Source organism: Symphalangus syndactylus, chromosome 11 (genome assembly GCF_028878055.3).
Source record: "Symphalangus syndactylus isolate Jambi chromosome 11, NHGRI_mSymSyn1-v2.1_pri, whole genome shotgun sequence".
Classification (NCBI taxonomy): domain Eukaryota; kingdom Metazoa; phylum Chordata; class Mammalia; order Primates; family Hylobatidae; genus Symphalangus; species Symphalangus syndactylus.
In genome coordinates this window covers 55159549-55169101 of record NC_072433.2, presented here as the reverse complement: position 1 = coordinate 55169101, position 9553 = coordinate 55159549, and the positions used below count along the sequence as shown (strand labels likewise).

Genomic DNA, 9553 nt, shown 5'->3' with positions numbered 1-9553 from the left:
GATCTCATGATCTGCCCGCCTCGGCCTTCCAAAGTGCTGGGATTACAGGCGTGAGCCACCTCGCCTGGCCGGCAATTTACAGATTCAATGCAATTTGTATCAAAATCCAAATGGTATTTTTAATATTTTACAGATATACAAAAACTCATCCTAAAATTTATGTGGAATCACAAGGCATCCTAAATAACGCAAAAAAAAAGGGAAAAAAAGGTCTGCAGAAAACGAAGAAGCCAGGAGGACTCTCATTTCCTGATTTCAAAACTTACTACTAAGCTACCACAATCAAAAGAGTGTGGTACTGGCATAAAGACAGACATATAAGGCCGCCTGTAATCTCAACAATTTGGGAGACTGAGGTGAGTGGATTGCTTGAGCCCAGGAGTTCAAAATCAATCTGGGCAACATGGCAAAACCCAGTCTTTACAAAAAAAACAACAATTAGCTAGGCGTGGTGGCCTGCGCCTATAGTCCCAGCTACTGAGGTGGCTGAGGTGGGAGGATCACTCAAGCCTAGGAGGCAGAGGTTGCAGTGAGCCAAGATCATGCCAGTGCACTCCAGCCTGGGCAACAGAGTTAGACTCCGTCTCAAAAATAAAGAAAGAGAGAAAAAAATAGACACATATATTAGACCAGTGGAATAAATTAGAGAGCCCAGAAATAAACCTTCTTCTACATGGAAATTAATTTTTGACAAGGGTTCTAAGACCACTTAATGGGGAAAGAACAATCTTTTCAACAACAGCAGTGGGACAACTGGATATCCATATGTGAAAGAATAGTCTGGGCGTGGTGGTTCACACCTGTAATCCCAACACGTTGGGAGGCCAAGGCAGGCAGATCACCTGAGGTCAGGAGTTCCAGACCACCCTGGCCAACATGGCAAAACCCCATCTCTACTAAAATACAAAAAAATGAGCTGAGCCTGGTGGCATGCACCTGTAATCCCAGCTACTTGGGAGGCTGAGGCATGAGAATTGCTTGAACCCATGAGGCGGAGGTTGCCATGAGCTGAGACTGTGCCACTGCACTCCAGCCTGGGTGGCACAGCAAGACTCCATCTCAAAAAAAAAAAAAACACAAAACCCAAAAAACAGTCTTTACTTATAATAGATCAATTTAGATTTTATATTTCTTTTTTTCTTTTTCTTTTTGAGATGGAATTTCCCTCTTGTTGCCCAGGCTGGAGTGCAATGGCGCAATCTCAGCTCACTGCAACCTCCGCCTCCTGGGTTCAAGTGACTCTCCTGCCTCAGCCTCCAGAGTAGCTGGGATTATAGGCACATGCCATCATACCGGCTGATTTTTGTATTTATTTATTTTTGAGACAGAGTCTCACCCTGTCACCCAGGCTGGAGTGCAATGGCACAATCTCGGCTTACTGCAACCTCCACCTCCCCAGTTTAAGTGATTTCTCCTGCCTCAGCTGGGATTACAGGCGTGCGCCACTTGCCTGGCTAATTTTTTGTATCTTTAGTAGACACGAGGTTTCACCATGTTGGTCAGGCTGGTCTCAAACTCCTGATCTCAGATGATCCGCTTGACTCAGCCCCTCAAAGTGCTGGGATTACAGGCGCGAGCCACCATGCTTGGCCTAGATTTTATATTTCTTCTTAATTTTGGTGTTTAAATTCCCCTAGGAATTTGTTCATTTCATCTAATTTGTTGGCATACAACTATTCATAGTATTCCCTGATAATTCTTTTACTTACCTAATGTTGGTAGTGATGTCTCCTCTTTTACTCCTGTTTTGCAGTTTGAGTCTCCTCTGTTTTTTTCTTGGTCAGTCCATCTAAAGTTTCATCAATTTTACGGATTTTTCAAAGAACCAAATTTTGGTTTTACTTACTTCCTCTATTGTTTTTTATTCTCTGTTGCATTTATTGCTGCTCATCTTTATTATCTTATCTTTTTTTTTTTTTTTTGAGACGGAGTCTCTTGTCACCCAGGCTGGAGTGCAGTGGTGAGATCTCAGCTCACTGCAAACTCCGCCTGCTGGGTTCGGGCAATTCTTGTGCCTCAGCCTCCTGAGTAGCTGGGACCACAGGCATCTGCCATGATGCCTGGCTAATTTTTTTATTTAGTAGAGACAGGGTTTCACCATGTTGGCCAGGATGGTCTCAAACTCCTGGCCTCAAGCTATCCACCCGATTCAGCCTCCCTAAACTGGGATTACAGGTGTGAGTCACCGCACGTTGCTCCTCCTTCTCTTTCTTCTTCTTCTCCTTCTTTCTTCCCCTTTTTCTCCTCTTTTTCCTTCTTCTTCTTTTCTTTTTGAGACAGAGTCTCAGTCTGCTGCCTAGGCTGGAGTGCAGTGGTGTGATCACAGCTCACTGCAGCCTCAATCTCCTAGGCTCAAGCGATCCTCCTGCCTCAGCCTCCCAAGTAGCTGGGACTATAGGTGCACACCACCACACCTGGTTAACTTTTGTTTGTTCGTTTGATTTTGTTTTTGAGACAGTCTCGCTCTGTCACCCAGGCTGGAGTGCAGTGGCACTGTCTCGACTCACTGCAACCTCCGCCTCCCAGGTTCAAGTGATTCTCCTGCCTCAGCCTCCTGAGTAGCTGGCACTACAGGCACAGGCCACCACACCTGGCTAATTTTTGTACTTTTAGTAGAGACAGAATTTTGCCATGTTGCCAAGGTTGGTCTCAAATTCCTGGCCTCAAGTGATCCACATGCCCCTGACCTCCCAAAATGCTGGGATTACAGGCATGAGCCACTGTGCCCTGCCACGATTTCTTTTTTTCTTTTTTCTTTTTTTTTTTTTTTTTGAGCTGGAGTTTCGCTCTTGTTATCCAGGCTGTAGTGCAGTGGCTCAATCTTGGCTCACTGCAACCTCTGCCTCCCGGGTTCAAGCGATTCTCCTGCCTCAGCCTTCCGAGTAGCTGGGATTACAGACACCTGCCACCATGCCCAGCTAATTTTGCATTTTTAGTAGAGATGGGGTTTCACCATGTTGGTCAGGATGGTCTCAAACTCCTGACCTCAAGTGATCCACCTGCCTCGGTGTCCCAAAGTGCTGGGATTGCAGGCATGAACCACTGTGCATGGCCACAATTTATTTCTTATAGTAAATTTTGTCTGGTATTAGTATAAACACTCCAGCTTTCTTTTGCATATTTCTATCCTTTTACTTTCAACCTATATGTATTATCGGACCTAAAGTGTCTCCTGTAAACAGCAGATAGTTGGATCATCAGGATTTTTTATTTTTTTATTATTTATTTATTTAAACTTCCCAGGTAGGCCAGGCATGCTGGCTTACACCTATAATACCAGGACTTTGGGAGGCTGAGACAGGTGGGCTGCTTGAGCTCTGAGGTTTGAGACCAGTCTGGGAAACATGGCGAAACCCCATCTCTACAAAAAAAATACAAAAATTAGCTGGATATAGTCTGGGCATGGTGGCTCACGCCTATAATCCCAGCACTTTGGGAGGCTGAGGCAGGCAGATCACTTAAGGTCAGCAGTTCAAGACCAGCCTGGCCAACATGGTGAAACCCAGTCTCTACCAAAAATACAAAAATTAGCCGGGTGTGGTGGTGGGCACCTGTAGTCCCAGCTACTTGGGAGGCCGAAGCAGGAGAATCGCTTGAACCCGGGAGGCAGAGGTTGCAGTGAGCCGAGATCATGCCATTGCACTCCAGGCTGGGTGACAGAGTGAGACGCCGTCTCAAAAAAAAAAAAAAAAAAAAAGTATATATAGCTTCCCAGGGGATTCTGTTTGCAGAGTGTGTCGACAATATGAAGCCCAGAATTCAAGATTGCATATGGACTGTGAAGGCTGAGGAGGGCTGTGAGGGAAGAGTGGGTAGGTTAAAGGAGCAGAAGCGACTGTCATGCCCTTTGGCTCTTCTATAGGAAAAGAGGAAAGAGTGAGCCTTGAGCTGTGTTTTGTGAGGGAATAGTGCCCTCCCTTTGTGGGGAAGCAAAGTTGGCTTGGAAGATGAAGACAGATGAGTCAAGAACGTCAGGGTGTCAGGGGGAGCACAAAAAGAAGGCAAAATATGCCCTTCTACACTCAAACTTGAAGGTATTCGGGGCCTGGTGGCTGGATCTAGGCCATGCTGGGTCCTGAAGAGGGGACCAAAGTCTTGCTTTGTGAAAACTGTCTAGACTGTCCTAGCAATTCCATTTTTTTTTTTTTTTGATGGAGTCTCACTCTTGTTGCCCAGGCTGGAGTGCAGTGGCATGATCTCAGCTCACTGCAACCTCCACCTCCCGAGTTCAAGTGATTCTCCTGCCTCAGCCTCCTGAGTAGCTGGGATTACAGGTGCCTGCCACCATGCCCAGCTAATTTTTGTATTTTTTTTTTTTTTTTTTTTGAGACGGAGTCTCGCTCTATCGCCCAGGCCAGAGTGCAGTGGCGCAATCTCGGCGCACTGCAAGCTCCGCCTCCCAGGTTCACGCCATTCTCCTGCCTCAGCCTCTCTGAATAGCTGGGACTACAGGCGCCCGCCACCACGCCCAGCTAATTTTTTGTATTTTTAGTAGAGATGGGGTTTCACTGTGGTCTCGATCTCCTGACCTCGTGATCCGCCTGCCTCGGCCTCCCAAAGTGCTGGGATTACAAGGGTGAGCCACCGCGCCCGGCCTAATTTTTGTATTTATAGTAGAGACAGGGTTTCACCATCTTGGCTAGGCTGGTCTTGAACTCCTGACCTTGTGATCCATCCACCTTGGCTTCCCAAAGTGCTGGGATTACAGGCGTAAGTCACTGTGACTGGCCTTTTTTTTTTTTTCTTTTTTTGAGACGGAGTCTCGCTCTATCGCCCAGGCCAGAGTGCAGTGGCGCAATCTCGGCGCACTGCAAGCTCCGCCTCCCAGGTTCACGCCATTCTCCTGCCTCAGCCTCTCTGAATAGCTGGGACTACAGGCGCCCGCCACCACGCCCAGCTAATTTTTTGTATTTTTAGTAGAGATGGGGTTTCACTGTGGTCTCGATCTCCTGACCTCGTGATCCGCCCGCCTCGGCCTCCCAAAGTGCTGGGATTACAAGGGTGAGCCACTGCGCCCGGCCTAATTTTTGTATTTATAGTAGAGACAGGGTTTCACCATCTTGGCTAGGCTGGTCTTGAACTCCTGACCTTGTGATCCACCCACCTTGGCTTCCCAAAGTGCTGGGATTACAGGCGTAAGTCACTGTGACTGGCCTTTTTTTTTTTTTTTTTTTTTGAGACGGAGTCTCGCTCTGTCGCCCAGGCTAGAGTGCAGTGGCGCGATCTCGGCTCACTGCAACATCCGCCTCCCGGGTTCGAGCCATTCTCCTGCCTCAGACTCCCAAGTAGCTGGGACTACAGGCGCCCGCCACTGCGCCTGGCTAATTTTTTGTATTTTTCGTAGAGACGGGGTTTCACCGTGTTAGCCAGGATGGTCTTGATCTCCTGACCTTGTGATCTGCCTGCCTCAGCCTGCCAAAGTGCTGGGATTACAGGCGTGAGCCAGTGCGCCTGGCTGCCTTTTTAAATTAAAAAAATTTTTTTTTTCTTTTTTGAGACACAGTCTCTCTCTGTCCCCCAGGCTGGAGTACAGTGGTGGGATCCCAGCTCACTGCAACCTCTACCTCCCAGGTTCAAGCAATTCTTCTGCCTCAGCCTCCCAAGTAGCTGGGATTACAGGCACATGGCACCACACCTGGCTAATTTTTGTATTTTCAGTAGCAATAGGGTTTCACCATGTTGGCCAGGCTGCTCTCGAACTGCTAACCTCAGGTGATCCTCCTGCCTCAGCCTCCCAAAGTGTGAGTACAGGCATGAGCCACCACTGCACCTGGCCTCCATTCTCATCTTTTCTGATTGCAGAACTCGGTTCTCCAGAGCACAGAAGTAGCACTTCCTTCCCCTGGTCCCTGGAGAGTAAGCTCTTGTTCACATCTGTGCATGGGGCTCAGATCAGGGCCTGGTACAGAGAAAGTGCACAATAAATGGGTGTTTAAGTCTGGGCACGGTGCCTCACATCTGTAATCCTAGCACTTTGGGAGGCCAATGTGGGAAGATCGCTTGAGCCCAGGAATTCAAGACCAGCCTGGGCAACATAGCAAGACCCCAATATCTACAAAAACATAGAAAAATTAGCCAGGTGTGGTGTCACGTTCCCGTTATCCAGGAGGCTGAGGTGAGAGGATTGCTTGAGCTGGGAGGCTTCAGTGAACTGTGATCGTGCCATTGCACACCAGCCTGGGGGACACAGTGAGACCCTGTCTCAAAAAATACAATAAAATAAGTCTAAAAAATAAATGGGGGCTGGGCGCGGTGGCTCATGCCTGTAATCCCAGCACTCTGGGAGGCCAAGGCAGGCAGATTACCTGAAGTCAGGAGTTCAAGACCAGCCTGGCCAACATAGTGAAACCTTGTCTCTACTAAAAATACAAAAACTAGCCAGGCATGGTGGCGGGTGCCTGTAATCGCAGCTACTCGGGAGGCTGAGGCAGAAGAATTGCTTGAACCCAGGAGACAGAGGTTGCAGTGAGCCAAGATCACACCACTGCACTCCAGCGTGGGCAACAGAGCAAGACTCCGTCTCAAAAATAAATAAACATGGGCCAGGTGCGGTGGCTCATGCCTATAAAATCCTAGTACTTTCAGAGGCTGAGGCAGAAAAGTCACTTGAGGTCAGAAGTTCAAGACCAGCCTGGCCAACATGGCAAAACCTCATCTCCACTAAAAATACAAAAATTAGCCAGGCATGGTGGTGCATGCCTGTAATCCCAGCTACTTGGGAGTCTGAGGCAGGAGAATTGCTTGAACCCGGGAGGCAGAGGTTGCAGTGAGCCAAGATTGTGCCACTCCAGCTTGGGTGACAAAGTGAGACTCTGTCTCAATTAAAAAAAAAATAGCTGGGCGTGGTGGCTCACGCCTGTAATCCCAGCACTTTGGGAGGCCAAGGCAGGCGGATCAACTGAGGTCAGGAGTTCAAGACCAGCCTGACCAACATGGCGAAACCCCATCTCTACTAAAAGTCCCAAAATTAGCCAGGCGTTGGGGTGGGCACCTGTGATCCCAGCTACTCAGGAGGAGGAGGCAGGAGAATCACATGAACCCAGGAGACGAAGGTTGCAGTGAGCTGAGATCGCACCACTACACTCCAGCCTGGGTGACAAGAGCAAGACTCCGTCTCAAAAAAATAAAATAAAATAAAATAAACAAATGAGTGTTTACATGAATGATGTTCATGGAATCTCTCCCCAGTGCTTTGCTTTCCACAAAGGTCTGCATGGAAGTCTCAATAAATTGTGGTTGAATGCTTGACACTTAGTAATTGTGATGAAAGCAGAATTCACCTTTCATCACCTGGCCAGCAAATGTTTTGCTTGTCTTATATAGTATTGACCAGTAAAATGTTTTGTTTTTTTTTGAGCCAGAGTCTCACTCTGTCGCCAGGCTGGAGTGCAGTGGCGTGATCTCGGCTCACTGCAACCTCCACCTCCTGGGTTCAAGCGATTCTTCTGCCTCAGCCTCCTGAGGAGCTGGGACTACAGGCTCACACCACCACGCCCAGGTAATTTTTGTATTTTTAGTAGAGACAGGGTTTCTTTTTTTTTGAGACGGAGTCTTGCTCTTTCATGCAGGCTGGAGCTCAGCGGCGCGATTTCGGCTCACTGCAACCTCCGCCTCCCGGGTTCATGCCATTCTCCTGCCTCAGCCTCCTGAGTAGCTGGGACTACAGGTGCCCGCCACCACGCCCGGCTAATTTTTTGTATTTTCAGTAAAGACGGGGTTTCACTGTGTTAGCCAGGATGGTCTCGATCTCCTGACCTTGTGATCCACCCACCTCAGCCTCCCAAAGTGCTGGGATTACAGGCGTGAGCTACCGCGCCCAGCCCGTAGAGACGGTTTCACCATGTTGGCCAGGATGGTCTCGATCTCCTGACCTCAGGTGATCCACCTGCCTCGGCCTCCCAAAGTGCTGGGATTACAGGCATGAGCCACCAGGCCTGGCCAAGATGTCTTTTAAATAATTAAATCCAGATCTTTTTGTAGTTCATAAACGTGATGACTGGGTTTTCATGCTCATGCGTGAGCTGCACCTCCCTCAAATCTTGTTTTGACATTGACACATTATCTGCCTGATGTAAAAATAGTGAAATCCAATATACTAAGATCAGGAGATTTCACAATAAAATCCCAATTTCTGTTTCTTTTAAAAAATCAGGCCAGCCATGATGGCTCATGCCTGGAATTCCAGCACTTTGGGAGGCCCAGGCAGAAGGATCACTTGATCCTAAAAGTTCAAGATCAGAATGGTCAACACAGGGAGACCTGGTCTCAATTTAAAAATTAGCTGGGCATGGCACTTTGGGAGACCGAGGCAGGTGGATCACCTGAGATCAGGAGTTCGAGACCAGCTTGGCCAATATGGTGAAACCTCATCTCTGTATTTAAAAGAAAAAAAAAATTAGCCAGTCATGGTAATGAGCGCCTGTAATCCCAGCTACTCGAGAGGCTGAGGCAGGAGAATCACTTGAACCAGGGAAGTGGAGGTTGCAGTGAGCCAAGATCTCGCCATTGCATTTGAGCCTGGGCGACAGAGTGAGACTCTGTCTCAAAAAACAAACAAACAAACAAGCAAAAAAAAAAAAAACATTAGCTATAGCCCCAGCTATCTGGAGGCTGAGATGGAGGCTGAGAACCCAGGAGTTCGTTCAAGGCCGCAGTGAGCTATCACTGCACCACTGCACTCCAGCCAGGGTGACAGAGCAAGACCTTGTCTCAAAATAAATACTTTGGGAGGGCAAAGTGGGCAGATCACCTGAGGTCAGGAGGTCGAGACCAGCCAGGTCAACATGGTGAAACCTCATCTCTACTAATAAAATACAAAAATTAGCTGGGCATGGTGGTGTGCACCTGTAATCCCAGCTACCTAGGAGGCTGAGCCAGGAGAATCACTTGATCCCAGGAGGCGGAGGTTGTGGTGAGATCGCACCATTGCACTCCAGCCTGGGCAACAAGAGCAAAACCCCATCTCAAATAAATAAATAGAAATAAATAAATAAATAAATAAATAAAATGGTTATTTTATGTTATTTCACCTCAATAATTTTAAGTAAAATAAAATTAGATAACTGATAGCCAGGCATGGTGGTGGATGCCTATAATCCCAGCTACTCAGGAGGCTGAGGCAGGAGAATCACTTGAATGCGAGAGGCAGAGGCTGTAGTGAGCTGAGATCGCGCCACTGCACTCCAGCCTGAGCGACAGAACAAGACTCTGTCTCAAAAAAAAAAAAAAAAAAAAATTAGATAACTGATGAGAAGGTACTGAAGTTTGCCATCCTTTGGAAACGATCCTCTTCATTAGAAAGATGAGGATCCCGAGGCCCTACGAGGGATGTGTCAGGTCAGTGGAAGAGACTAAAAGGGAAGTTTGGTTCCCACCCCGGCAGCACAGTTGCTGCCTTCTCTCCCCTTTACTTAGGCTGTGAACTCAGGTGTGATACAGACCACAACCTGTTCACCATAGGTTACACCCCACATCTAGCTCAGACCCTGGCACTTGAACTGTCAGCCTCCAAGTAGCTGGGACAATAGGCCAGCTCAACAAATGCCCCCTGCTC

General features: G+C 47.9%; 1 non-coding gene across 1 annotated transcript; it reads left to right on the top strand.

The window, feature by feature from the left end:
• The first annotated feature begins 7968 nt into the window (after positions 1-7968).
• On the top strand, positions 7969-8072 carry LOC129457939 (small nucleolar RNA U13). The gene has a single exon (XR_008649472.1). It is a non-coding gene; the product is annotated as a small nucleolar RNA U13 (small nucleolar RNA).
• Positions 8073-9553: the final 1481 nt, after the last annotated feature.